We start from the raw sequence: 27,536 nt of genomic DNA on the forward strand, positions 1-27,536 counted from the left end.
AGGAGGATAAGAAAAGGAGAAGTACTATAAACTGAATTGGAGTAAATTGTATTTTATGCTTGAATAATTATGTAAAAATGAACCTCAATAATACGTACAACTATAATGCACCAATAAACACTTTTAAAATAAAAACATCAAATCCTTTAAAAAAGAATACAAATAATATATGCTAGTAAGGATACGATGAAAAATGTACACTTTTATACTGTTGGTGGAACTGCAAATTAGTACAACCATTTTGAAAACCAGTACGGAGATTTATCAAAAAACTAGGAATGAAACCACCATATGAACAAGCTATTCCACACCTTGGTATTCATCCTAAAAACCTAAAATCAGCATATTACAATTATACAGGCACATCAATGTTTACAGCAGTGCAATTCAGAATAGCCAAGCTATGAAACCAGCCCAGATGCCCATCAACAGATGAATGGAAAGGAAAATGTAACATATATACACAATGGAGTTTTACTCATCCATAAAGAAGAATGGAATTGTATCATTTTCTGGCAAATGGATGGAAGTAGAGAACATTATGCTAAGTAAAATAAGCCAGGCTCAAAACATCAAGGATTGAATATTTTTGGCATATGCAGAAGGTAAAGAAAAATGAGAAAAGGTGGGGGTTCCAATGGAAATAGAAGGAAAATGAGTAGAGCAGAGGAAGGCGACTAAGGAGTGATGGGAAAAGGGAGGGACTGCAGAAGGAAATGGACCCAATTTTGCTATGTTCATATAAGAATATACATATCACTGTGAATTTCACCTTTGTGTAATTCTATAAAGCATCAATTTAAAAAACAATAAATAAACAAAAGAAAATCCAGCAGAATAAAGAAAAGGGAACAGGGGAAAGGAGGAGGAGAAGCAAAGAGAAAGTACTGGGGCTGAAATGGAACAAATTATATTCCAGATATATGCAATAATGTCAACATGAACCCCAATATTTTGTATAACTATAATGCAGTACTAAAAACATTTTTTAAAAATATGAAATAAATATATTTAAAGTCCATATTTCTTAAAATTTTTAGTTTAGAATACATAAGGAATAGAAGAAAGAGGCTTAATATTTTTTAAAATACTGATAGAACAGACACCTTAGAATTCAGTACCTACCAAAAAAATCATTCAGGAATAAAATAGAAATCAAAATACTAGGACAAGGAAAACTAAGAGATTTTGTAGCTTTAAGGCCTATCCAAAAAAATGCAAAAGAAAATTCTATAAACAGAAAAGAAACAAACAGTAACCTGGAGCATTAAGATGAAAACAAATGAAGCAAAACTATGGGCAGTGACAACAGACTTTCCTTTTAATCTTAGATTTGCTTAATTATTTTTGAGGGTTGAAGTAAAAATTATAACACTGTGTGATATGGTTCTAAATGCATGTAGAGACAATATTTAACACAATTATAAAGGGGGAAGGAAAAGGGATACAGAAAAGGAAGATAAGGTTTCTAAAATTCACTCCATTAAAAATGACAATACTAGCAGACTTATAAATTCTAGATGCACAATATACATTTAGGAATAACTACTAAAACAACTCTTCAAAAAGATACACAACACGTATTATACATATGTGAATATATGTGTTGGTGTGTTTGAGTGTGTAATTGCATGCATGTATGTACGGAATTTTTTTAAAAATAAATTCAAATAAACCATGATAAAGAATGGGGAAATGGAGGAAAAAAAGAGCAGATCATAAAAGAAAAAAAAATAAAATGACAAACTGAAGCCCTAACACATTAAAAACTACATTAAAGGTAAATGGTCTGAATGTACTACCTTAAAAACAGAGGTATGAAGAGTCTCTACATGGACATGACCTACCTATATGTTATCTATAAAATAAAAAACACTTTAGAATCTAAATATAACAATGTAGACAAGTTTAAAGTAAGGATGAACAAAAACAATATGAATATTAATCAAAAAAGCAAGACATTACATAATAACAGAGGGCCAACTATCAAAAAATATAACAACAATAAATGTATATCCACCAAACTACAACTACAAAATGTGTGAAGAAAAACAGATAGAGTGGCAGAAAATACCAAAATCAAGAATTATAATTTATAAAATATTAAAAATCAGCAACCATGAAGAACCTGACCACACCATCAATCACAGGTTCTAATGACATTCATAGAACATCCTCCTAATTGAAGAGTATGTATTCTTTACAAGTGTCAACATATACCAAGATGGATCATATCCTTGGGTGGGTGAGCCTCAGAAGGTTTAAAAGAAATAAAATCACATACAGATAATATTATTCAACTACAACAGAATCAAACTAGTAATCAACAGCTGAGAGAAAATTCTTCAAACATTTAGGAATAAAAAACATACTACTATATAATCCATGTATTAAAGGGGAATTCTCATGGACATCAAAAATTAAATTAGACTGAATGAAAATGATAATAAAGAGGAAAAAGGCAAAAAGGTGGGACAGAAATTCATTTTACATGACTTTGCAAGTGAGAAGAATCAAGGCAACACAAGAGAGACTATAGACTCCAAGGAGAAAAGTAAGGGAAAATGATAAGAGTTAATAAGAAGTGATGGGACTCTAAACAGCATGGGCATTCATAAAAAAAAATGTAAAGTAAGGCATGAAACAGGTTTCAACAGTTAGGACCCATAGCAAGAGAGGGGAATATATACCACAAGGACAAGCTAGAAAATGCACAAAACCAGATGACTGAAGACTGGCAGTCTTAACTGCAGGAGAAATTCACATTTAATACAAACTTTAAATCCAGTTTGGGAATTTGGTCTGACTCCTCCCAAACAGCAAAGTTGCTTTAAGAGAAAAAAAATCAATACACTGCTCAGAAAACTATCAGAATGCTACAACCAGGAACCAACCATCTTGAAAGGTGTTCTACAGTGAGAAATTCACTGCTCTTGAGAGCAGAAAACTTAGTAACAACCACAATTCAGGGTTCCTATGGGCACCCTGACAAATTTTACTGATGAACCCAAGCCCACTGAAAGGCTTTAGCAGCAGAAAGCATGAATTGAAAAGTGACCGTGAAGGTAAGAGTAGGTGGTGGTCCTTCCCTCTGGGATGAGGGCTGAGACCAGTCCTATGTAGCTCAGATCAGAGAGCACTGAAACTGGGATGACAAATCACTCAATTCCTGCAGTCCTGGCTTCAGGATAGAATTTGATTTGACTGCTCCTACCACACAGCCTGGGACATCTGGATGTACATAATAGCTTGGGTATTTGCCATGGTGCATGGCTCATTGACAACAGTTCACAGGGCTCAATATATATGCACCACATAACATCAAAACTCAGCTGGTAAGAGTGGTTAGCTGTGGCCCAGACATTGACCATAATGCTGGACAGAAAACTGAAGGACTCTCAAGCAAATGTGTATATTCCAAGAAAGATAACTCCAATCCAAACACAATGGATTGTGATTATAAATAGTAAGTAGATTCATCACTACAAACTCATACATGCATGGAAATCAATTTCAGTTCACAATCTCCCTTTTCCTTCACCACTTTCCTCCAGAACTTCACCCACCAACCTCCCCTTCTCCTTCTTTTAATCTACCAGACTTCCTTTTGCTCATCTATTAATTTGTATTTGATTGGTTCTTTCTGTAATCATATCCTTCCCTCTCCTTTTCCTTTATTTTACTAGCTTCATCATATGAAAGAAGAAATTTGACCTTTTGAGTTTCTCAGTTTGGCTTATTTCACATAGCATGATGTTCTGCATTTATATCCATTTAACAGTGTGTATGTGTGTGTGTGTGTGTGTGTGTACAGCACAATTTTTTAATCCATTCATCTATTGACAGGCATTCTGGGTCAATTCCATAATTTAGCTATTGTGAATTGTGCTGCTATAAAGGTTGATGTGGCAGTGTCACTCTAGTATGCCAATGTCAGATCTTTGGTAAAAATACCTAGGAATGGAATAGCTAGGTCATATGGTGATTCAATCCCTACTATTGTTGAAGAATCTCTACACCGCTTTCCAGAGTGCTAATACTAGTCTACAATTCTATAAACAATGTATGAGTGTGCCATTTTCCCCACTTCATCAGCATTTATAGTTTGTATTCTTTTTTTTATTTGCTATATATGACAGCAGAATTCATTAAAATTCATATAACACATATAGAGCAAAATTTTTTATATCTCTGGTTATACACAAAGTTGAGTATAACCATTCACGTCTTCATACACGTACTTCATACATGTCCATCTTATTCCACCTTCCCTCCTACCTGCATGCCCTCTCCCTTCCCTCCCTCTCCTTTGCCCTATCTAGAGTTCATCTAATCTTCCCATGTCCCACCAACCCCATTATGAATCAGCATCCTTAAATCAGAGAAAACATTCAGGATTTGATTTTGAGGATTGGCTTATTTCACTTAGCATTATATTCTCAAAGTCCATCCATTTACCTGCAAATTCCATGATTTTATTCTCTTTTATTGCTGGGTAATATTCCATTTTACATACCACATTTTCCTTATCCATTCATCTACTGAAGAGCATCTAGGTTTGTTTCACAGTTTAGCTGTTGTTAATTGTGCTGCTATAAACATTGATGTGGCTGTGTCCCTGTAGTGTGCTGTTTTTAAGTCTTTTGGATATAGATCAAGGAGTGGAATAGCCGGATCAAATGGTGGTTCCATTCCCAGTTTTCCAAGGAATCTCCAAACTGCTTTCCATATTGGCTGCACCGATTTGCAGTCCCACAAGCAATGTATGAGTGTCAGGAACTGCCTTGGATGCAGACACCTTTAAGTTCTGAACAATTATTGCACAGTAACTTGGGCATTAACTCAGTTCAGATAACAAGGCATGGCTCCAGAAGTAGGCATCACCTGCTAGAGTTGAGTTATACTCATCTGTTCCTTTGTAATCCTACCCCTTTGCTCTTTTGGGGATAGACTATTCCATGGAACAGCCTACCCAATAAAACCTAGGTTTGAGGCATGCTCTCTTTCTTGCCTGCCTTGCTTCCTTTGTGAGGGCTGGGTCAGAGGAGCTGTCACAAAACCCAAAGGTATTTCTCTGTCTCTATGTGTTTATTTTGTGCCAGCCCAGTTCACCTGGAGTGACTGACTGATTTAGTTGTGTGTCGCAACAAATGGTGACCCATGTGGAGACTCCAGGGTGAACCTTAGAAATTTAGTAGGTTTGGAATTTCTCTCCAGAAGTTAAGCATGCTTAGGATTTCAAGAGTACTGTGGGCTGCACTGAAGAAAATAAGTGAAATAGACAGAAGAAAAATTTGTGACGTTAAACTAATAATATCTGGGCTTTTTCATCTTTAGAAAGATAAAAAATTATTTTTACAATTCTATAGACCATAAATAACTGTAAAGAATTATAAAGGTGATTAATGGGATATGTTGCTAAGCTTGGTTCTCTCCAATGGGAAAAGCACATTTGTAGATTTTTTGTGATTGTTTTTGTAAATTTTTATATTTTGAAATATTAGAAAAAGAATTTTTTGGAATTTATATGCTAGAAATCAATGTTTGGAGAGTGAGAAGAAAAAAAAATTTCATGTTGAAACTTGATGCTGGGGATTTTCTACTTCTAGAGAGGCAAATTTCAGGGGTTTTTGCTGTTTTCTAGAGGTGCTCAAACAATTTACATTGAGTCTCTTCACTGTATTCTTGTCCTACCAAGGTCAAAATAGCTGTAAATCATCCACTGAAGGATACAAGACTCTAGCCTTGGCTCCCAAAGGGGTCTGTAGCTAGACCCACTGCCAACAATGCTTTTGGCCCTTAAAACAACCTGGCCTGGGTGCCAAACGCAGACTGCCTTAAGATCTGATAATAACGCTGGCATCTGCCATTAAAACTCACTTTTAAAGAGCCCACAAGCTGCGAAGGGAAAATACAAAAGACAGAACACACACTTTGAGGGGAAGATATAGGGAAATGGTCCATTAATTGCGAGACTGCTAACACTGAAGCAGGTTGCAGAGACAATGCGAGCCACTGCCCATTCCTTGGTTCCTGCCTGGGGTGGGGAATGTGGACAAATTCAATGGAGTGCAACTGAAGCTCAGGGACAGTTAGCCCAGGACAATGGGAACCAGGCAGCTTGTGGCACCGACCACAACCAACAGCTCCAAGCTGTTCCATCACCATGGTAACCGCAGAGCCTGGCAAGGCCTAGCCCTTCCTAATCCTGCCCTTTGCATTTTCATGGGCTTCCCATTGGTCCTTCCACTGTCACTCAGAAAGGGCTTCTAGTTCCACCTTCCAGCCACTAACCTGTACTTCCTGCTTCACACAGATCTACTACCAAAGCTACATAGAGCCTGCATTTTTAAGAATGCCCACCTGTAGGTACTAAAAAAAGCTATCTGTTTCAGGCAAAATCTAATTTCACAGGCTTCTATGTTGCTGCCCTAATTCTAACCATGTTCTCAAAGCTAAATAATCTGATTTTTATCCATCAACAGGTTCCCTTAGAAATTCTTTAAAGCTATATTATTAAGAAAAATTACAGACATAATATACAAATTATTAGAGTTTATTTTTGGAGATTATGAGGATGCATTTTGCTCATAGAAGGAACAAAAGCCAGCAACCTGAGAAAATTTTCTCATGATGTTCCCATGATGATCAAAAAATCCTTATTTTCATTTCTAACTATATAAATACAAAAAAATAAATAAATGTATTCACTGGGATCTTATTTGAACTACATTAAGGGTCCACATAGTTAAAAGTAAGTTGGAACGGATCCAAATATTTTAAGAACCACATGGTTTCATTAGGTTGACATAATTATAAACTATACTTGATGCATATTTTTCCAGGTATTTAATCCATACTCTTTTCATAAGATAATTGAAATGTCTATTCATTTAGTTAATATGTATCTATCTGTTATTAATCATTTTCCTTAAACAGAAAACATACACATAATCTACATATACATTTATCTGATGGTCTGCTTTTATAATTAGAAAAATCTAAAAGAAATATATTTTACTATAAAAAAATTTCCTTCAAGAGAAACCATCAAGTAATCTCCAATTCTCAAATTATTGTACAAACTTTTGTAAGATGATAAACAAATATGATTCTGTCAGCAAAGATGTCTAAGGGCTTTAACTATATTTTCATTGAGATATTTCTTCTTATAAAGGTACAATAATTTGTTTAGATTCTAAGGTTTACAGAAATTGTTCCAAAGTATAACAAAAAAAATTATAAAAGGAGAAGAAGATACTTCCAGAGAGAGGAAGAACACATTTGAGGTCCTAAGAAGAAGAAAGTAATCATTTTTGGGTAAAACAAGGTATTTATATTCTAGATTAGAATGACTAAGGAATTTTGCTAAATAAGGAAATCCTTAACTCATTATCTAGACAGATGATATAGAAAGTTAAAACAATTTAAAAAACAGATTTATGTATAACTAGACTGAGTATAGTAATTTGAACTGATTAATTCTAGGATATTTCAGACTTTTCCCCCTTATTTTATTATACTAATATGAACCAAGATTTTGTCCATATTTTTACATTATAAAGACCTGTTATAAAGTTAAGTTTATTTCCATTAAGTAAAGTCTTTATTTGCCTAGTGAATCTTGATGTTTAAGACAAGGATTGATTTTGGTGAATAAATCCACATCCTTCATTAAACAATAAATATTTTAAAATGCTGACTTAAATTCCAATTTTGACAATTCTCCTTAGAGGCTAAAATTGATTAATTCAAAGACATCATTAGATGTTTATGGCCTTTGGGAGAACATTTTATTAGGATTGGTGTTCTCCAAATTAAAGTTGTACATTAGTTTTGAACAATAAAAGTTGCAAACTTTGTTGAAAATTCATTTGTATTATATAAGTTCTCTGACTAGACCTATTATCCATAAAAAATATGGTAAGATTTATATACTACTCCCTACACTGGGAAGTAACCTTAATCATATTTTCTAAAAGACAATTAAGAGACACTGATTTAAAGGACAATATTCTGAGATATAGAGATATTTTGAGACCTTCTCTCAGAGATTGAGGGTTCTTTTTAAATTAATAGGATGGATCAACTAGTCTATATACTGGGAAATTACAATAATCAATAAAAAGTATCTCATTTTCATATCTAGCCTCAACTACTATCATCAAAGAAGGCCTTAAAAAATTACCTACTACAAAGAAAGATCAAAGGGAACCTCTCAAACTTAATATAGACCAAAACAGATTCAGGGAGATTTTTCAAAAAATCCAAATTCATGTATTATTTCAAAATTTATACCAGATGTCTCACCTTATTTAGAGAAATATTATGCTATTGCTTAACTAACCTTTAAAATAGATGGCTGTTTAAAAACAGTTTTAAAGGAGATTTATCTTAACCATATCCCAGTAACACAAAATAAAAACAAGCCTGACAGTTTGTATGGAACACAGACAACCCCCCAAAACAGATATCCATCAGGTAAACAAAATGCCTAAAAAATAATTTTAGTAAGACTTTTTTAAAAATCCTACTATTTCCATAGAAAGCCCCAAAGGACTTTATACAATTTATAAATTTGAATTTATAGAGGGCCACCCAATTTCAAAGGATTACAAAAATTGGCATGATCCTAATCAAATTTAGCTGTTACCCCACATTTATACAGAGATCAAATAAAAGAAATAAAAAACATACAGACAGAAAGAGATTAAAATGCAAATCCTAGGCCCACGAAAAATAAGCTACCTGGGTAAAAATTTTACTCCTCTTCTAAGCTATAAAAAAGCTTTGAAAGCCTGTAAACATTAAAACAGGGCTTTACATCGAGCTCCTGTCAATACTTTATCACTGAGAAGAAAGACTCTAGAAATAGTTGTCCCTAAAATATTAGACAGACATAAATAAATCAGCTCAACAGCCGATGGCTTATTTCAATAAGAAATTTAACAAGATAGACATTTTCTCAACTTTAATAACATGAGGTAATGCCCTACATACATTGATGTTTTTGAAATTAGTAAAGTCATAAATTATACATAATTATTAGAGCTAATTTTGCTACATTAAGTAATTAAGGATATTCATGCAACTGTTTCTTTATATGAGAGGATTATTTTGACATGGATCCCTCAAAATGCCATCTTTTTAAAAAAAAAAAACATTTATTCTTTAGTTGTATATGGACCCAATACCTTTATTTAGTTTTTAAGTGGTGCTGAGGATTGAACCCACATGAATCACACATGCTAGGCAAGCGATTTTCCTCTGAGCCACAACCCCAGCCCTCAAAATGCCATCTTAAACAATACTGTTGACTTGTTCTTACCCACTGATGTTTGAGATACTAATTCTCCACACTTGGGTCAACAATGAGCATTATAACAATGATGACCATTTTTCATAGATTGCTAGATGAAAAATTATTCATTTTTCTATTTCATTATTCTTACCAGTAAAAAACAAAATATCTTCTCTAGGTTTATTTAACATGTGTACTTCCTATTTTGAATAGATGTCGATATTTTTTTCATGCCCCTAGTAAAGACCACCATTCCTAATTTAAAAGCTCTGTCTCTAGCCTCATCAAAAATTGAGTTAATTATTTAAGTTAATATAAAACTAATTTCAAAATATAAATTTTCATGTACAACTTATTTTTAATTATTGGGTAATTCTGTTAAAGTCAAAATCAAGTAATACAAATAATAACTTGTATTTAACATGGTTTCTATGTTTCTATTTAACATGGTCCCTTTCAATTCATTAATATTAAACTTGACATAACTAGTAGATGGCCTTTGTCAAGTTTTATAATAAATCTTTTTTACTATTTAAATACTTGTACTATTGTCTATAACTTAAAAACTAGTGATACTATGACTTATGCCAAGCCTGTGCTCAATTTTATTAAATAAAAGGGGGGGGGGACAGGACCCTATAGGCACATAATAGCTCTTATAAAATCTTTTTAAAATTTTTCTTAATTGAGATACTGAGAGTCTTACTGCTGCTGAACATGATTTAGTAAGCTAAATCAAATTTCAAAGATAAGAGTTTAAACTGGTCATCATAGAAAGGTTGAAAACCCTGACACAGGAAGGTAAATCTCCCAACTGCAGAGTTTATAGCCATGCAGCTTCATGAGCTTGTCAGGTAAGTAAAAGTTATGAACAAACTTCTATTAACCCATTTTTCAGGTCTACCTTTAATGTGCCTTGCAGTTTGGACTGGAAAGTCCACCCATGAAACTACATTAATTGTAATGACTGTAATGGTCATTTGTATCTATATGTTCGTCCTATGGTAAACAGGCTGGCAGTATCTTTTGAGAAAAATATAGCATATGAGAAACCTTAACCAGCCAATTCTGCTGATCCTTAGAAATTAAGACTATATATCTGGACAATTGTCAAAAGAGAAAGACTGTTGAAATATAACTTTCCTATACAGACCAGTTATTAACATAAAATATCCACCAATGTATTATTGCTCTAATCATACTACAATAGAAATTGACAACTTCTCTAAGCAAACGGAATGTTCATGTGTCTTGCCAGTACAACATAAGGTGTCCAGAAATAGTGTATATATTTTAGGTTGGTCTACAATTACATGAGGATGCTGTAACTCCTAGAAACTTAATTCTCAGTGAGATGACACCCAAAAGGATGTTTTGATGTTTGACTTCTGCCTTCAGAATATTTACATTATTGACAGACCTAAAAGACTTCTTAAATGTGAGACTTGAGAGAAAGCATGGTTAAATATCCTGTAACCTATAAAAGGTACAACTTGCCTAATTGTATCACTAGTTATAGTAGAGAAAAAGGACATTGATCTTTCATCAATGTTCCTTTGTCCTACTGCCAGCTAGCATGCTGAAGTTAACAATCAGGCCGTGAAACAGGTGCATGCCAATTAACCAAACCTAGGCAAGTTCTTGATCTCATGATCCAAGAAGTGACACTTAAAAAATTATTCACTGTTCCTACAATACAGCCATTGTGGCTATAAATTAAAACTTAAAACATATGGGTTTTCTTAATAATTTGACTTAAATTACTCCCAAGATCCTTCATAGTCAGATCAGTGCTGATAGAAGGATTCAAACTAAGTTAAAATGCTCTAGAAGCCACTATAATGAATAATGCGAATCAGCCATGCCAAATAAAGATGTCTCTGTTACTATGACCAAACAGAATGCTTTCCAATAAAATTGGGGAAAGATTAAGAATCTTCTGGTGAGTGTTTAGCAGAGTACTTATAATAATCTGGATCATTCAAAGTTAATTGAATGACTTTGATGCTAAGAATGTTGAAACATTCTCTATAGTATGTTATTGAAATGATATGTTTTCTACTAATTCCTTTTGTGTTTCAATAGTAAATCATGAAAAACTTGGATAAAGATTCCAGTGACTGAAAGATATAATTCACCAGTTGCCTTTATTTATATTAAGAAAGAGGGGATATGTTGGAAGCTGCCCTGGATGCAGATGCCTTTAAGTAGTGATGCACCAGGGTTCTGAACAATTATTGTATCCCAGCTTGGGTGCTACCCCAGCTCGGATACCAAGGCATGGCTCCAGGAGTAGGTGTCACACCCGCTGGGGTTGAGTTTATACTCAACCTTTGCCCTTTTAGGGATAGAATATTCCACGAAACAGCCTCCCCTAGTAAAACCCAGGTTCAAGGCATGCTCTCTTTCTTGCCTGCCTTGCCTCCTTTTGGGGGATGTGGGTCAGAGGAGCCATCACAGAACTCAAAAAAAAAAAAAAGGTATTTCTCTCTGTGTGATTATTTCATGCCAGCCAAGTTCACCTGGAGTGACTCTGAATGGTTTAGTAGTGTGTCATGACATGAGTGTGCCTTTTTCTCCACATCCTTGTCAACACTTATTGTTGTTCGCATTGTTAATAGCTGCCATTCTAACTGGGAGAGGACTCAACAACATATTCCATAAAACATCTTAAAAACTCTTTACATTTATATAGAGTCTCTAGAATTATAAAAACAAGATTTTTCTTTCTAAAGACAAAATATTTCCAAATATTAGAAAAATTCATGTCACAGATTTTTCTTCTAATTCACTTACTTTCTACAATTCAGCCCACAATATTCTGCAATTCTAAGGATGCTTAACTTCTGAAGAGAAATTCCAAATATACTAAATATAGAATCAGATCATTGGCACATAGTGCTAACTTATTCTTTTCCTATCCATATCCCTTTAATTTCTTTTATCTGTCTAATTCTTCCGGCTAGTGTTTCAAGAACTATGTTAAATACAGTGGTGAAAGAGGTCTTCCCCGACATGCTCCTGTTTTTGGAGGGCATACTTTCAATTTTTCTCCATTTAGAATGATGTTGACTTCAGGCTTAGCATAGATAGCTTTTACGATATTGAGGTATGTTCCTGTTATCCCTAGTTTTTCTAGTATTTTGAACATGAATGGGTGCTGTATTTTCTCAAATGCTTTTTCTATATCTATTGATGTAATAAATTACATTTTTTCATTTCCATGTGTTGAGCCAACCTTGCATGCCTAGGATGAACTCCACTTGATTGTGGTGCACTCTTTTTGATATGTTTTGTATTCAATTTATCAGAATTTCATTTAGAATTTTTGTACCTATGTTCATTAGAGATATTGAACTCAAGTTTTCTTTCTTTGATGTGTCTTTGCCTGGTTTTGGTTTCAGGGTGATATTGGCCTCCCAGAATGAGTTTAGAAGTGCTCTCTCTTTTTCTATTTCCTGACAAGTTGAAGAGTATTGGTATTAGTTCTTCCATAAAAGTCTTTTTTTTTTCAACCTAAGACAATACATTTTATTTAAGATAAGTAACATTTAATGATTTAAAATTCTTTTTTTCTTTACTTTTATTGGTTATTCAAAACATTACAAAACTCTAGACATATCATATTTCATACATTCGATTCAAGAGGGTTATGAGCTCACATTTTTACCCCAAATACAGATTGCAGAATCACATCGATTACACATCCACATTTTTCATAATGCCATATTACTAACTGTTGTATTCTGCTACCTTTCCTATCCTCTACTATCCCCCCTCCCCTCCCCTCCCATCTTCTCTCTCTACCACATCTGTTGTAATTTAATTCTTCCCCTTGTTTTTTTTTTTTTCGCTTCCCCCTCACAACCTCTTATATGTAATTTTGTATAACAATGAGGGTTCTCCTTCCATATCCATGCAATTTCCCTTTTCTCTCCCTTTCCCTCCCACCTCATGTCTCTGTTTAAAGTTGATCTTTTCCTCCTGCTCTTCCTCCCTCTCAGCTCTTAGTTGCACTCATTATATCAAAGAAGACATTTGGCATTTGTTTTTAGGGACTGGCTAGCTTCACTTAGCATAATCTGCTCTAAAGCCATCCATTTCCCTGCAAATTCTATGATTTTGTCATTTTTTAGTGCTGCGTAATACTCCATTGTGTATAAATGCCACATTTTTTTTATCCATTCGTCTATTGAAGGGCATCTGGGTTGGTTCCACAGTCTAGCTATTGTGAATTGTGCTGCTATGAACATCGATGTGGCAGTATCCCTGTAGCACGCTCTTTTAAGGTCTTCAGGGAATAGTCCGAGAAGGGCAATAGCTGGGTCAAATGGTAGTTCCGTTCCCAGCTTTCCCAGAAATCTCCATACCGCATTCCAAATTGGCCGCCCCAATTTGCAGTCCCACCAGCAATGTACAAGAGTACCCTTTTCCCCACATCCTCTCCAGCACTTATTGTTGTTTGACTTCATAATGGCTGCCAATCTTACTGGAGTGAGATGGTATCTTAGGGTGGTTTTGATTTGCATTTCTCTGACTGCTAGAGATGGTGAGCATTTTTTCATGTACTTGTTGATTCACTGTATGTCATCCTCTGAGAAGTGTCTGTTCAGGTCTTTGGCCCATTTGTTGATTGGGTTATTTGTTATCTTATTGTTTAATTTTTTGAGTTCTTTATATACTCTGGATATTAGGGCTCTATCTGAAGTGTGAGGAGTAAAATTTGTTCCTAGGATGTAGGCTCCATATTTACCTCTATTATTGTTTCTCTTGCTGAGAAAAAACTTTTTAGTTTGAGTAAGTCCCATTTGTTGATTCTAGTTATTAACTCTTGTGCTATGGGTGTCCTATTAAGGAATTTGGAGCCTGACCCCACAATATGTAGATCAGAGCCAACTTTTTCTTCTATCAGACACAGAGTCTCTGATTTGATATCAAGCTCTTTGATCCATTTTGAGTTAACTTTTGTGCATGGCGAGAGAAAGGGATTCAGTTTCATTTTGTTGCATATGGATTTCCAGTTTTCCCAGCACCATTTGTTGAAGATGCTATCCTTCCTCCATTGCATGCTTTTAGCCCCTTTATCAAATATAAGAAAGTTGTAATTTTGTGGATTGGTCTCGGTGTCCTCTATTCTGTACCATTGGTCCAACCGCCTGTTTTGGTACCGGTACCATGCTGTTTTTGTTACTATTGCTCTGTAGTACAGTTTGAAATCTGGTATCGCTATACCGCCTGATTCACACTTCCTGCTTAGAATTGTTTTTGCTATTCTGGGTCTTTTGTTTTACCATATGAATTTCATGATTGCTACATCTATTTCTACAAGAAATGTCGTTGGGATTTTGATTGGCATTGCATTAAACCTATAGAGAACTTTGGGTAATATCACCATTTTGATGATGTTAACTTCCTATCCATGAACAGGGTATATTTTTCCATCTTCTAAGGTCTTCTTCTATTTCTCTCTTTAGGGTTCTGTAGTTTTCATTGTATAAATCTTTCACATCTTTTGTTAGGTTGATTCCCAAGTATTTTATTTTTTTTGAGGATATTGTGAATGGGGTGGTTGTCCTCATTTCCATTTCAGAAGATTTGTCGCTGATATACAGGAATGCCTTTGATTTATGCGTGTTGATTTTATATCCTGCCACTTTGCTAAATTCACTTATTAGCTCTAGTAGTTTCTTTGTAGACCCTTTTGGGTCTGTTAGATATATTATCATATCATCCGCATATAGTGATAATTTAAGTTCTTCTTTTCCTATTTTTATGCCTTTAATTTCTTTTGTCTGTCTAATTGCTCTGGCTAGTATTTCAAGGACTAAATTGAATAGAAGTGGTGAGAGAGGGCATCCCTATCAGAATAAAAGCAGATTTCTCAGCAAAAACTCTAAAAGCCAGGGAGACATGAAACATATTTAAGCCCTAAAAGAAAATAATTGCAACCTATATTATTATATTCAGCAAATTATCCTTCAGAATCAAATGAGAAAATAAAGGTACTTCAAGATAATATAAGAATAAATAATTCATAATCATGAAACCATCATCAAAAAAGATATTTAAAGGAATTTTACACACTGAAGCAGAAGCAACATAAACACAATCACAAAAGCAAAGTAAACAATAGCTCTCACCAGAGAAGTAAATATACAAACGATAGTAAGTAGGGAAGAATCAATCATTAACATAGTAAACCATCAAACCTCTAAAATAAATAAGAAATGAACATAGATTATTAAACTGTCCAGAAAACAAAAAGAAATCAATGACAGGAATTAGTACATACCTTTCAATAACTATGAAAATAAATTGTCTCAATTATCCAATTAAAAGATGCACACTAGCTAAATGAATTTAAAAACAATACCCAACATTCTACTCCCTATGAGAAACTCACCTCACTGACAAAAACTTATACAGAATGAAAGTAGGATTAAAAATAATATTTCAAACAAGTGGACTCTGAAAGCAAGGAGGAATATATTATTTATATTGAACAAAATAGACTTGAAACCAAAAATCAGCCTGAAGAGCAAAGAAGGTCACCACATATTGTTAAAAGGAATGCTCCATTAAGGTGATATAAAAATTGTAAACACATAGGCACCAAATATCGGTGAACCCAGTTTTGTAAAATAAAGATATAAAGAGAGAAGCAGACTCCAATACAACAAATGGGTGAGTTCAATACCTCATTCTCACCAAAAGATAGTCCAGGATAATAAAATTTTAAAAAATTAACAAAAAAAGATGTGAGACAAATTACACTAGAGATCAAATGGACCTAACAGATAACAATAGAATCTTCCATCCAATGATGGTAGAGTGCATATTCTTTTATCAGTTATTTTCCAAAATAAGATCATATTTTAGGCCACAAAGCAAGCCTTAAGATATCGAAAACCCTAAAATAACTTCTTACATCATATCAGACCATAACAAAATGAAATTAGAAATCAATAACAAGAAAAACTGCAGAAACTATACAAATGCATGGAGATTTAAACGATACACTTGAACAGAGAGTTGGTCATTAATGAAACAAGGGGAGAAATTTTAAAATTCCTAAAATCAAATGGAAATGGAAACACAACATACCAGAAACTGTAGGCTGCACCACAATTACTCCTAAGATAGAAGTGTATAGCAATGGCTACCTATATATCACAAAAAATTGAGATCTCAAATAAATAACCTAATGAGATATGTGTGTGTGTGTGTGTGTGTGTGTGTGTGTATCAAGGTATTGGGGGGGGGACAAGAATAAAGCAAACCTAAAATTAGTTTAGGGCTAGGGTTATAGTTCAGTTGGTAGAACACTTGCCTAACACATGTGAGGCAGTGGGTTCGATCCTCAGCATCACATAAAAATCAAATAAAGCCTGGGGTGGTGGCGAGTGTCCATGAATTCAGTCCTTGGTACCAAAAAAAAAAAAAAAAAAAAAAAAACAAGGTAGTGTCTTCATCTACTACAAAAAATAAAATTAGTTGAAAGAATAAACATCAGAGTAGAAACAATAGAAAACTAAATACAAAGGATCAATGAAAAAGAAAGTTGTTTCTTTGAAAAGATAAACAAGATCCTTAACTAAATTGACCAAAAAGATAAAGAGAGGAAAGAACTGATTTACTATAAATAAGAGAGGGGGAAGGAAATATAACAACAGATACCACTGGAATTCAGAGGATCATTATGGACTAACTTGAAAAATTATATTCCAGCAAATTAAAAAATCTAGAAAAAAATGGACAATTTTCCAGATACATATGACCTACTAAACTGGACCATGGTGACAAAAAAAAAAAAAAAAAAAAACCCTAGTTAAAAGTATCCAAACAAAAAGTTCTGGGCCAGACAGACTCTCTGATTAATTTTATTAAACTTTGAAAAAATAATAGCTATGCTGGGCATGGTGGCACACACCTGTAATCCCAGTTCAGGAGGATCACGAGTTCAAAGCCAACCTTAGCAATGGTGACTCAGTGAGACCCTGACTCTAAATAAAATACAAAATAGGGTTTGGGATGTGTTTCGTTGGTCGAGTGCCCCCGAGTTCAATCCCCAGTACCAAATTATAATAATAACAGCAGCTACATTCCTCAAATTACTCCATGAAACAGGAAAGGAAGAAAGCCTTCCACATTCTACAATGCCAATATTACACTGCTACCAAAACCTAACAAAAAGAAAGAAATGAAACTATACATTTATATCATTAATGAACAAAGCTGCAATTTTACTCAAAATAATTTCAAACTGAACTCAACAACCCATTAAAATAGACCATACACGGGCTGAGGCTGTAACTTAGCACATGTGATGCACTGTGTTCAATTGTCAGCACGACATAAAAATAAAGTAAGTTATTTCCATCTACAATTTAAAAAAATATTTTTTTTAAATATCATACACCAGTCTGTGTGGTGGGCAAGTCCTTCGAGAGGGGCAGGGTCCAGTGCCAGGTGAAGGTGTCAGCGGCAGGTGAAGCTGTCTGCATCAGGTAGAGCGGGTCAACTGGAGGTGATCCCATTACCCGCCAGCTATGAGGAGAGAGCTGAGTAGCAGGAAAGGAAGAACTTCAGGATCCCTCTAGAGAAGCCTGGCAGTGGTGGCTCCTGCTTGGCTGACATCTCAGGCTCCACCCTCCAGCCTGCAAGTCGGAGTCACAATGGAGTTGGAGATCCACGCTGCTGTGCGCACAGCTCTGGCCAGAAGCTGGGCAGGAGTAAGTTCAGCCCTGGCCAGGAACTGGGCAGGAGTAAGTCTGCCTTGGTGAGGAAATGTATAAAGAAAGATTCTAGAAAAGAACTTGCAGTTCATGAGAAAAAAAAAGAAAACGACAAGACTGTCTGGTGGAAATAATTCATGAGACTATCGTACTTGAACTAGCACAGGACAATCCTTGGGTCATTAATTTACATGAAGTTTATGGAACTCCATCAGAAATTATCTTGGTTCTGGAATATATTATTGGAGGTAAAATTTTTAACCAATGTGATGCAGACAGAGAAGAGCTTTTAAAGAAAAAGATGTTCAAAGACTCATGAGACAGATTTTAGAAAGTGTCCACTTTTTACATACTCATGATGTAGTTCATCTAGATTTGAAGGATTATGGCCAGTTTGACTTGGAACACAGAGTGCTTTTGACAAATGACAAGAGATTGATCCTGGAAAAGTCGCAGGAGCCAAATCATAAATACTAAATGCTGAGCAAGGTTTATAGAATTTGTCAGTATCCATGCTTCTCAGTTCATCTATGGAAATGTCCTTAATGTCAGAAGACAGGAAGTACAGACTTTCTGAAATGAAAACAAAATTTTTTAAAACTTTTTATTTTTTATTTATTTTCTTTGAACTGATGAAATTTAATAGGAGAGAAGAATTCAGTGACACTTCATATCAATGTGTTTCATATTAATGACAGACTGAATAAATGCTTGATTTTTTAATATTCATCTTGAACAGTGAAACTGAAATACTGTAAATTTTTTTTTCTTTTCTGTTATTGGTTGTTCAAAACATTACAAAGCTCATGATATATCATCTTTCATACATTTGACTCAATTGGGTTATGAACTCCCATTTTTACCCCATATACGAATTGCAGAATCACATCGGTTACACACTCACATTTTTACATAATGGCATATTAGTGACTGTTGTATTCTGCTGCCTTTCCTATACCCTACTATCGCCCCTCCCCTCTCCTCGCATCTTCCCTCTCTACCTCATATGCTGTTGTTCAATTCTCTCCCTTGTTTCCCCCCCCCTTTCCCCTCACAACCTCTTATATGTAATTTTGTGTAACATTGAGGGTCTCCTACCATTTCCATACGCTTTCCCTTCTCTCTCCCTTTCTCTTCCCCCACTCGTCTTTGTTTAATGTTAATCTTTTCCTCATGCTCTTCCTCCCTGTTCTGTTCTCAGTTGCTCTCTTTATATCAAAGAAGACATTTGGCATTTGTTTTTTAAGGATTGGCTAGTTTCGCTTAGCATAATCTGCTCTAATGCCATCCATTTCCCTGCAAATTCTATGATTTTGTCATTTTTTAGTGCTGCGTAATACTCCATTGTGTATAGATGCCACAGTTTTTTTATCCATTCATCTATTGAAGGGCATCTAGGTTGGTTCCACAGTCTAGCTATTGTGAATTGTGCCGCTATGATCATTGATGTTGCAGTATCCCTGTAGCACGCTCTTTTAAGATCCTCAGGGAATAGTCCGAGAAGGGCAATAGCTGGGTCAAATGGTGGATCCATTCCCAGCTTTCCCAGGAATCTCCATACTGCTTTCCAAATTGGCCTCACGAATTTGCAGTCCCACAAGCAGTGTACAAGTGTACCCTTTTCCCCACATTCTTGCCAACACTTATTGTTGTTTGACTTCAGAATGGCTGCTAATCTTACTGGAGTGAGATGGTATCTTAGGGTGGTTTTGATTTGCATTTCTCTGACTGCTAGAGATGGTGAGCATTTTTTCATGTACTTGTTGATTGATTGTATGTCCTCCTCTGTGAAGTGTCTGTTCAGGTCCTTGGCCCATTTGTTGATTGGGTTATTTGTTATCTTATTGTTTAATTTTTTGAGTTCTTTGTATATTCTGGATATTAGGGCTCTATCTGATGTGTGAGGGGTAAAAATTTGTTCCCAGGATGTAGGCTCTCTATTTACCTCTCTTATTGTTTCTCTTGCTGAGAAAAAACTTTTCAGTTTAAGTAAGTCCCATTTGTTGATTCTTGTTATTAACTCTTGGGCTATGGGTGTCCTATTAAGGAATTTAGAGCCTGACCCCACAGTATGTAGATCGTAGCCAACTTTTTCTTCTATCAGACACAGTGTCTCTGATTTGGTATCTAGCTCCTTGATCCATTTTGTGTTAACTTTTGTGCATGGCGAGAGAAAGGGATTCAGTTTCATTTTGTTGCATATGGATTTCCAATTTTCCCAGCACCATTTGTTGAAGATGCTATCCTTCCTCCATTGCATCTTTTTAGCCCCTTTATCAAATATAAGAAAGTTGTAATTTTGTGGATTGGTTTCTGTGTCCTCTGTTCTGTACCATTGGTCCACCTGCCTGTTTTGGTACCAGTACCACGCTGTTTTTGTTACTATTGCTTTGTAGTACAGTTTGAACTCTGGTATCGCTATACCTCCAGATTCACACTTCCTGCTTAGAATTGCTTTTGCTATTCTGGGTCTTTTGTTTTTCCATATGAATTTCATGATTGCTACATCTATTTCTACAAGAAATGCCGTTGGGATTTTGATTGGCATCGCATTAAACCTGTAGAGAACTTTGGGTAATATCACCATTTTGATGATGTTAGTTCTGCCTATCCATGAACAGGGTACATTTCTCCATCTTCTAAGATCTTCTATCTCTCTCTTTAGGGTTCTGTAGTTTTCATTATATAAATTTTTCACCTCTTTTGTTAGGTTGATTCCCAAGTATCTTTTTTTTTTGGAGGATATTGTGAATGGAGTGGTTTTCCTCATTTCCATTTCAGAAGTTTTGTTGCTGATATATAGGAATGCCTTTGATTTATGCGTGTTGCTTTTATATCCTGCCACTTTGCTGAATTCATTTATTAACTGTAGCAGTTTCTTTGTAGACCCTTTTGGGTCTGTTAAATATATTATCATGTCATCCGCAAATAGCGATAATTTAAGTTCTTCTTTTCCTATTTTTATGCCTTTAATTTTTTTGTCTGTCTAATTGCTCTGGCTAGTATTTCAAGAACTAAATTGAATAGAAGTGGTGATAGAGGGCATCCCTGTCTTGTTCCAGATTTTAGAGGGAATGCCTTCAGTTTTTCTCCATTTAGGATGATGCTAGCCTGAGGTTTAGCATATATAGCTTTTATAATGTTGAGGTAAGTTCCTGTTATCCCTAGTTTTTCTAGTGTTTTGAACATAAAGGGATGCTGTACTTTGTCGAATGTTTTTTCTGCATCTATCTAGATGATCATATGGTTCTTGTCTTTAAGTCTATTGATGTGGTGAATAGCATTTATTGATTTCCGTATATTGAACCAGCCTTGCATCCCAGGGATGAATCCTACTTGATCATGGTGCACAATTTTTTTGATATGCTTTTGTATTCGATTCGCCAGGATTTTATTGAGAATTTTTGCATCCAAGTTCATTAGAGATATTGGTCTGTAGTTTTCTTTCTTTGAAGTGTCTTTGTCTGGTTTCGGGATCAGGGTGATGTTGGCCTCATAGAATGAATTTGGAAGAGCTCCTTCTTTTTCTATTTCTTGAATTAGCTTGAAAAGTACTGGTATTAATTCTTCTTTGAAGGTTTTGTAGAATTCTTCTGTATACCCATCCTGTCCAGGGCTTTTTTGGTTGGTAGTCTTTTGATGGCTTCTTCTATTTCTTCCTTTGTTATTTTCTGTTTAAATTGTGTGTGTCTTCCTGACTCAATCTGGGCAGATCGTATGACTTAAGAAATTTATCAATATTTTCACTATCTTCTATTTTATTGGAATATAGGGTTTCAAAATACTTTCTAATTATCTTTTGTATTTCTGTAGTGTCTGTTGTGATATTGCCTTTATCATCCCGTATGTTAGTAATTTGAGTTCTCTCTCTTCTTCTCTTCGTTACCATGGCTAAGGGCCTGTCGATCTTATTTATTTTTTCAAACAACCAACTTTTAGTTTTATCAATTTTTTCAATGTTTTTTTGTTTCAATTTCGTTGATTTCTGCTCTAATTTTAATTATTTCTTGTCTTCTACTACATTTGCTGTTGTTTTGCTCTTCCTTCTCTAGGTTTTTGAGGTGTAGTGTGAGTTCATTTATTTGTTGGTTTTTTCTTTTTTTTTTTTGAGGAAAGAACTCCAAGAAATGAATTTCCCTCTTAAAACTGCTTTCATTGTGTCCCACAGATTCCGGTATGTTGTGTCTGTATTGTCATTTGTCTGTAAGAATTTTTTTTATCTCCTCCTTTATATCTTCTATAACCCATTGATCATTCAGTAACATATTGTTCATTTTCCATGTGATGTAGGATTTTTCCTTCCTTCTTTTATCATTGATTTCCAGTTTCATTCCATTATGATCAGATACGGTGCATGGTATTATCTCCACGCCTTTATATTTAATAAGAGTTGCCCTATGGCATAATATATGGTCTATCTTTGAGTAGGATCCATGTGCTGCTGAGAAGAACGTGTATCCACTTGATGATGGTTGATATATTCTATATATGTCGGTTAAGTCTAGGTTATTGATTGTGCTGTTGAGTTCTATAGTTTCTTTATTGAGTTTTTGTCTAGAGGATCTGTCTAATGGCAAGAGCGGTGTGTTGAAGTCACCCATAATTATTGTGTTGTGATCTATTTGACGCTTGAACTTGAGGAGAGTTTGTTTTATGAACGTTGCAGCTCCATTGTTTGGTGCATACAAATTGAAAATTGTTATGTCTTGTTGGTGGATGGTTCCTTTTAACAGTATATAGTGTCCTTCTTTATCCCTTTTGATTAACTTAGGTTTGAAGTTGATTTTATTCGATATGAGTATGGCCACTCCTGCTTGCTTCCGAGGGCCATGTGAGTGGTATGATTTTTCCCAACCTTTTACTTTCAGCCTGTGTATGTCTTTTCCTGTCATATGAGTCTCCTGAAGGCAGCATATTGTTGGATTTGTTTTTTTGATCCAGGTTACTTGCCTATGTCTATTGATTGGTGAGTTTAGGCCATTAACATTTAAGGTTACAATTGAAATATGATTTGTACTTCCAGTCATGTTTATTTATTTATTTATTTTAGTTTGGCTAGTTTTTACTTTTTGGTTATTTTCCTCCCCCTTTACTGAGAAACCTCCTGCTGTTAGTTTTGGGCACTATTTTTCAATTCCTCTTCTTGTAGTATTTTGCTCAAAATGCTTTGCAGTGCTAGTTTTCTGGCTGTGAATTCTTTCAGCTTTTGTTTATCGTGAAAGATTTTAATTTCATTGTCAAATCTGAAGCTTAATTTTGCTGGATACAATATTCTTGGTTGGAATCCATTATTTTTCAGTGTTTGAAATACATTGTTCCAGGATCTTCTCGCTTTCAAAGTCTGTGATGAAAAATCAGTCATTAACCTAATTGGTTTACCCCTGAATGTAATCTGCCTCCTTTCTCTCGTAGCTTTTAATATTCTCTCCTTGTTCTGTATGTTGGCTATCTTCATAATTATATGTCTTGGAGTTGGTCTATTATGGTTTTGAATGTTTGGGGTCCTGTAGGCTTCCAGGATTTGGCAATCCATTCCATCTTTCATCTCTGGGAAGTTTTCTAGAATTATTTCCTTTAATATGTTGTCCATTCCTTTAGTTTGAATCTCTATGCCTTCTTCTATCCCGATGACTCTCAAATTTGGTTTTTTTATGACATCCCATATCTCTTGAATAGATTGCTCGTGGGATTTAAGCATCTTTTCTGTGTTGACTATATTCTTTTCAAGTTGATAAACTTTGTCTTCATTATCTAATGTTCTGACTTCTACTTCATCTAGTCTATTTGTAATATTCTCGTTTGAGTTTTTAATTTGGTTTATAGTTTCCTGCATTTCTAGGATTACTGTTTGATTTTTTTTAAGATCTCTATCTCCTGGTAAAGCTCGTTCTTTGCCATTTGAATTTGTTTAATTCATTTTCAAAATATACTTTTATTGCTTGGACTTGCTGTCTCATGTCTTCTCTAATATTCTTTTCCATCTGAGTTAGGTATGCCTTGAGTTCTTTCCCTATCCCTTTTCTGATGCTTCTAGGTCCTCCTGTAGAATTAAGTTGTCCTGCATTGTTTGTACTCCTTTTTTCCCTTGTTTGTTCATGATGTTCACGTTACTTTCCAGCTCTATTTGATTGCTGTGTTTCTGCTCTCTTGTATAGATTTGTTTTGGTTTTATATATCTCTGTTGTCTCTCCTTTGTTTTGGTAGACTATGCCTGCTAAAGTGGATTCCCCTGGGAAGGAATTCCGACGGTCTAGCTCCAGTGACGTCACCTCTCTGCTATGGCTGGCCCCAGGCTCCTTGTGTCCGAATGGGGGGGGTGGGACTGGACTGTCTCTGGTTGGTTTCAGCTCCTGGTCACTGGCGGGCGGGCGGTCTCCAGCCGCCCAGTCGCGCAGTCAGCGGGTGGGCTGTCGCCGGCGGGCGGGCAATCTCTAGCCGCCCAGTCACTCGGGCAGCCAGCGGGCGATCGGTCGCCGGCAGGCGGGCGGGCGGTCTCCAGCCGCCCAGTAGCGCAGGCAGCGAGCCGGCTGTTGCCAGCCGGTGGGCGATCTCTAGCCACCCAGTCACGCAGGCAGCGGGTGGACTGTCGCCGGTGGGCGTGCTGTCTCCAGCTGCCCAGTTGCGAGGGCCTAGCCTCTAGTCCCCTGGTTTCTCCTGCTAGTCCTGGTTTCTCCTGCTAGACCAGATTTCCCCTGAGTGATGCCTCTCGGCAGTTCAAACTGTACTCTGGGCCTGCCGTTTGTTGGGTGTGGAGGGTGTCTATTGGGAACCCCAGCACTCTATTGTTTTGATTTTTTCCGCTTGCCCCTCCCCCAGTGCTGGCTAGACAGGTTTCGTTTTCACCGCCGATGGGAGGGGGAGTTGAAAGTCAGGTGTCTCTAGTTTTCCCCGAGTCTTTATGCAGGCTCGCTCTGATAATGCCTCCCCCAGAAAGCCTAGGAAAGATTTTATGCGAATTCCCCGCTGTATGGGAGATGAGCTGCGTAACACACACCTGTTTCATTGTTGCAATCTGTTGGAGAGTGGCAGTGGTTACTTCAGCTCTCAAAGATCCTTTCTCCCTGCTTGCTGGTCGCTTCTTGGTGGTTCCCCGCTGTCTGTAGCCGCGGGGCGGGCCGCGCGGATCAGTCAGCCCGGATCTCCGGTCACACAGTTGGCTATTTTATTGTTGCAATCCGTCGGAGAGTGGTGGTGGTTACTTCAGCTCTCCAAGATGGTGGCCACTGGTTTCCTTGGTGGAGTTTCCGTTGTGGGGGTTAGAACCGTACGGCTTCCTTCCCCGTCTGAAATCCCGAACTCAGCCCGGGGCTCAGTGGGGGCTCAGCCGGCAGGATTCCACAGAATCCGCAGCAACGTTTCTCCCTGCTTGTTGGTCGCTTCTCGGTGGTGCCCTGCCATCTGTAGCCACGGGGCGCGCCGCGCGGATCAGCCAGCCCGGATCTCCCTTTAAAACTTTTTAAATGATTTTTATATTCTAGTTCACAATTGCTTATCTTTTTGTGTGAAATTATCTTAGTCAATTTTCCCTTGGGTAAAAATTAGTCCAAGGATATGAACCACCTTGACCACCATATACTTCCTAATCCCCACCCTGTTTGAGACTGTGATGTCTGTTGGTGATAGCAATGACCTACAGCATCATAACCAGACTTGCATTATAAAGAGTACAGTCTATTCTCTGTATCTATGGGTTTTTTATTCACGGATTTAGCCAACCATAGAGTGAAAGTATTTGGGGAAAAAAATTGCATCTGCACTGAACATTTTGTGTTAGCTGGCTTTTTATCTCCACGACTATAAGACCTGACAAGAACAACTTGGAGGAGGAAAAGTTTATTTGAGGTACACAGTTTCTAAGGTCTCAGTCCATGTCACCTTACTCCGTTGCTCTGTGCCTGAGCCTCAGAATATTCTGCTGACAAATAAATCTCCATTGGGTGACATTAAGATAGTTGATTTAGGCCTTTCAAGAATAATGAAGAACAGTGAAGAGCTCCAAGAAATTATGGGTACTCCTGAATATGTGGCTCCTTGAAATCCTTAATTATGATCCTATCAGCATGACAACAGATATTTGTAGCATTGGAGTGTTGACCTATGTCATGCTTACAGGAATATCACCTTTCTTAGATGATAATAAACAGGAAACAATCTTGAACATCTCACAGACGAATTTTAAGCTATTCTGAGGAAGAATTTGATGATGTGTCTGAATCCGCTATTGACTTCATCAAAAGACTTTTAGTTAATAAACTAGAAGATGGAGCCACTGCTGAAGAATGACTCAAACACCCATGGTTGTCAATAGAGCAGTATTCAAGATCCTTTTTTTAGGATGAAAGAGTCATTAGGAGAAGCAAATGCCCTCCAAGAAGGTAATTCTGTGCCTGAAATTAAGTCAGATACTGAGAAACCAGAAACCAAGGAATTGCTTGTGACAGAGGAGTTAATTGTAGTTGCTATGTATACTTTAGGGCAATGCAGACAGTCTGAAAAAGAGAAAATGGAGCCAAAGGTCATCTCCAAATGATTTAAATTTGAGGAAACTTTGCTACAAGAAATTCCAGGAGAATTTATTTACTGAGCAGTATTTCCCTTTTAAACTTTTAAGATTTCCACATTGAAAACATTATTATTATTTATGGTCCTCTGGCCAAATGCTACATGTACTAGAAGTGGATATCAAAGTATCACTGATATAAGCAAAAATAATTTTGTTAAATAATTTTGTTAGATCAATCAAGCCAGAGTTGTAGATGTTGCCAACCTGGACATAGAGATTATTTTTAAGAAGGGAGATGTTTGCACCTTTTAATTATACATCCTGTTGCTCTACAATGAGAACTTGTGAATAATGATGTTTGTATTCACTTTTCTTTAAAACTCCAAGTAAAAGTGCCAAAATTAAAAAATATCATATACTACAATCAAGTTGGTTTCATCCCAATGCTACAAAGCCAATTCAACATATACAAATCAATAAACCCCACATGAATAAAATCAAAGATAAAAATAATATATCATCTTTAAAAAGTCAGAAAAAGTAATGCAAAAAATTCAACATCCCTTTTATGATAAAAGTCCTGAAGAAACTAGGTATAGAGGTATAATACCTTAATATATTAAAAGTTATCTATGACAAACCCAGTGCCAATAGCACAGTGAATGGGAAAAAAACTGAAAATATTACCTCTAAAATTAAGAAACAGACACAGGCACTCTTAACACTCTTAACAGAATACTTAAAATTTTATCTGGAGCAGTCATGCAAGAAGAAGAAGAGTGCCACAAACAGGAAATTAATAATTCCATTTATCCCTGTTTGCAGATATGATTCCATTAAAGACCCTAAAGACTTAGAAGACCATAAAGACTCCACCAAAAGAGGAAATCAAAGATGGAAGATTAAAGGAAAGCTGCATTTCCAAATGCTTTGCGGTTCAGAATTGAAGCAACATAAGAAGTACTGCTTCTCAGTGAGGTGGGGTGAGTGAAAGGGG

At 36.0% G+C, this 27,536-nt stretch overlaps 1 protein-coding gene and 1 pseudogene across 8 annotated transcripts in view; one reads left to right on the forward strand and one right to left on the reverse strand.

Moving 5' to 3' along the window:
* Positions 1 to 27,536, reverse strand: part of Dock3 (dedicator of cytokinesis 3) — a 680,226-nt gene that overhangs the window by 476,044 nt on the left and 176,646 nt on the right. The gene's annotated exons all lie outside the window — the stretch shown is intronic.
* LOC124084453 (serine/threonine-protein kinase 17A-like) lies at positions 6,006 to 26,733 on the forward strand (annotated as a pseudogene).

This window comes from Marmota monax, unplaced genomic scaffold (genome assembly GCF_021218885.2).
Source record: "Marmota monax isolate L192 unplaced genomic scaffold, Marmota_monax_Labrador192_F-V1.1 WCK01_AAM20220418_F8-fsc00022, whole genome shotgun sequence".
Lineage (NCBI taxonomy): Eukaryota > Metazoa > Chordata > Mammalia > Rodentia > Sciuridae > Marmota > Marmota monax.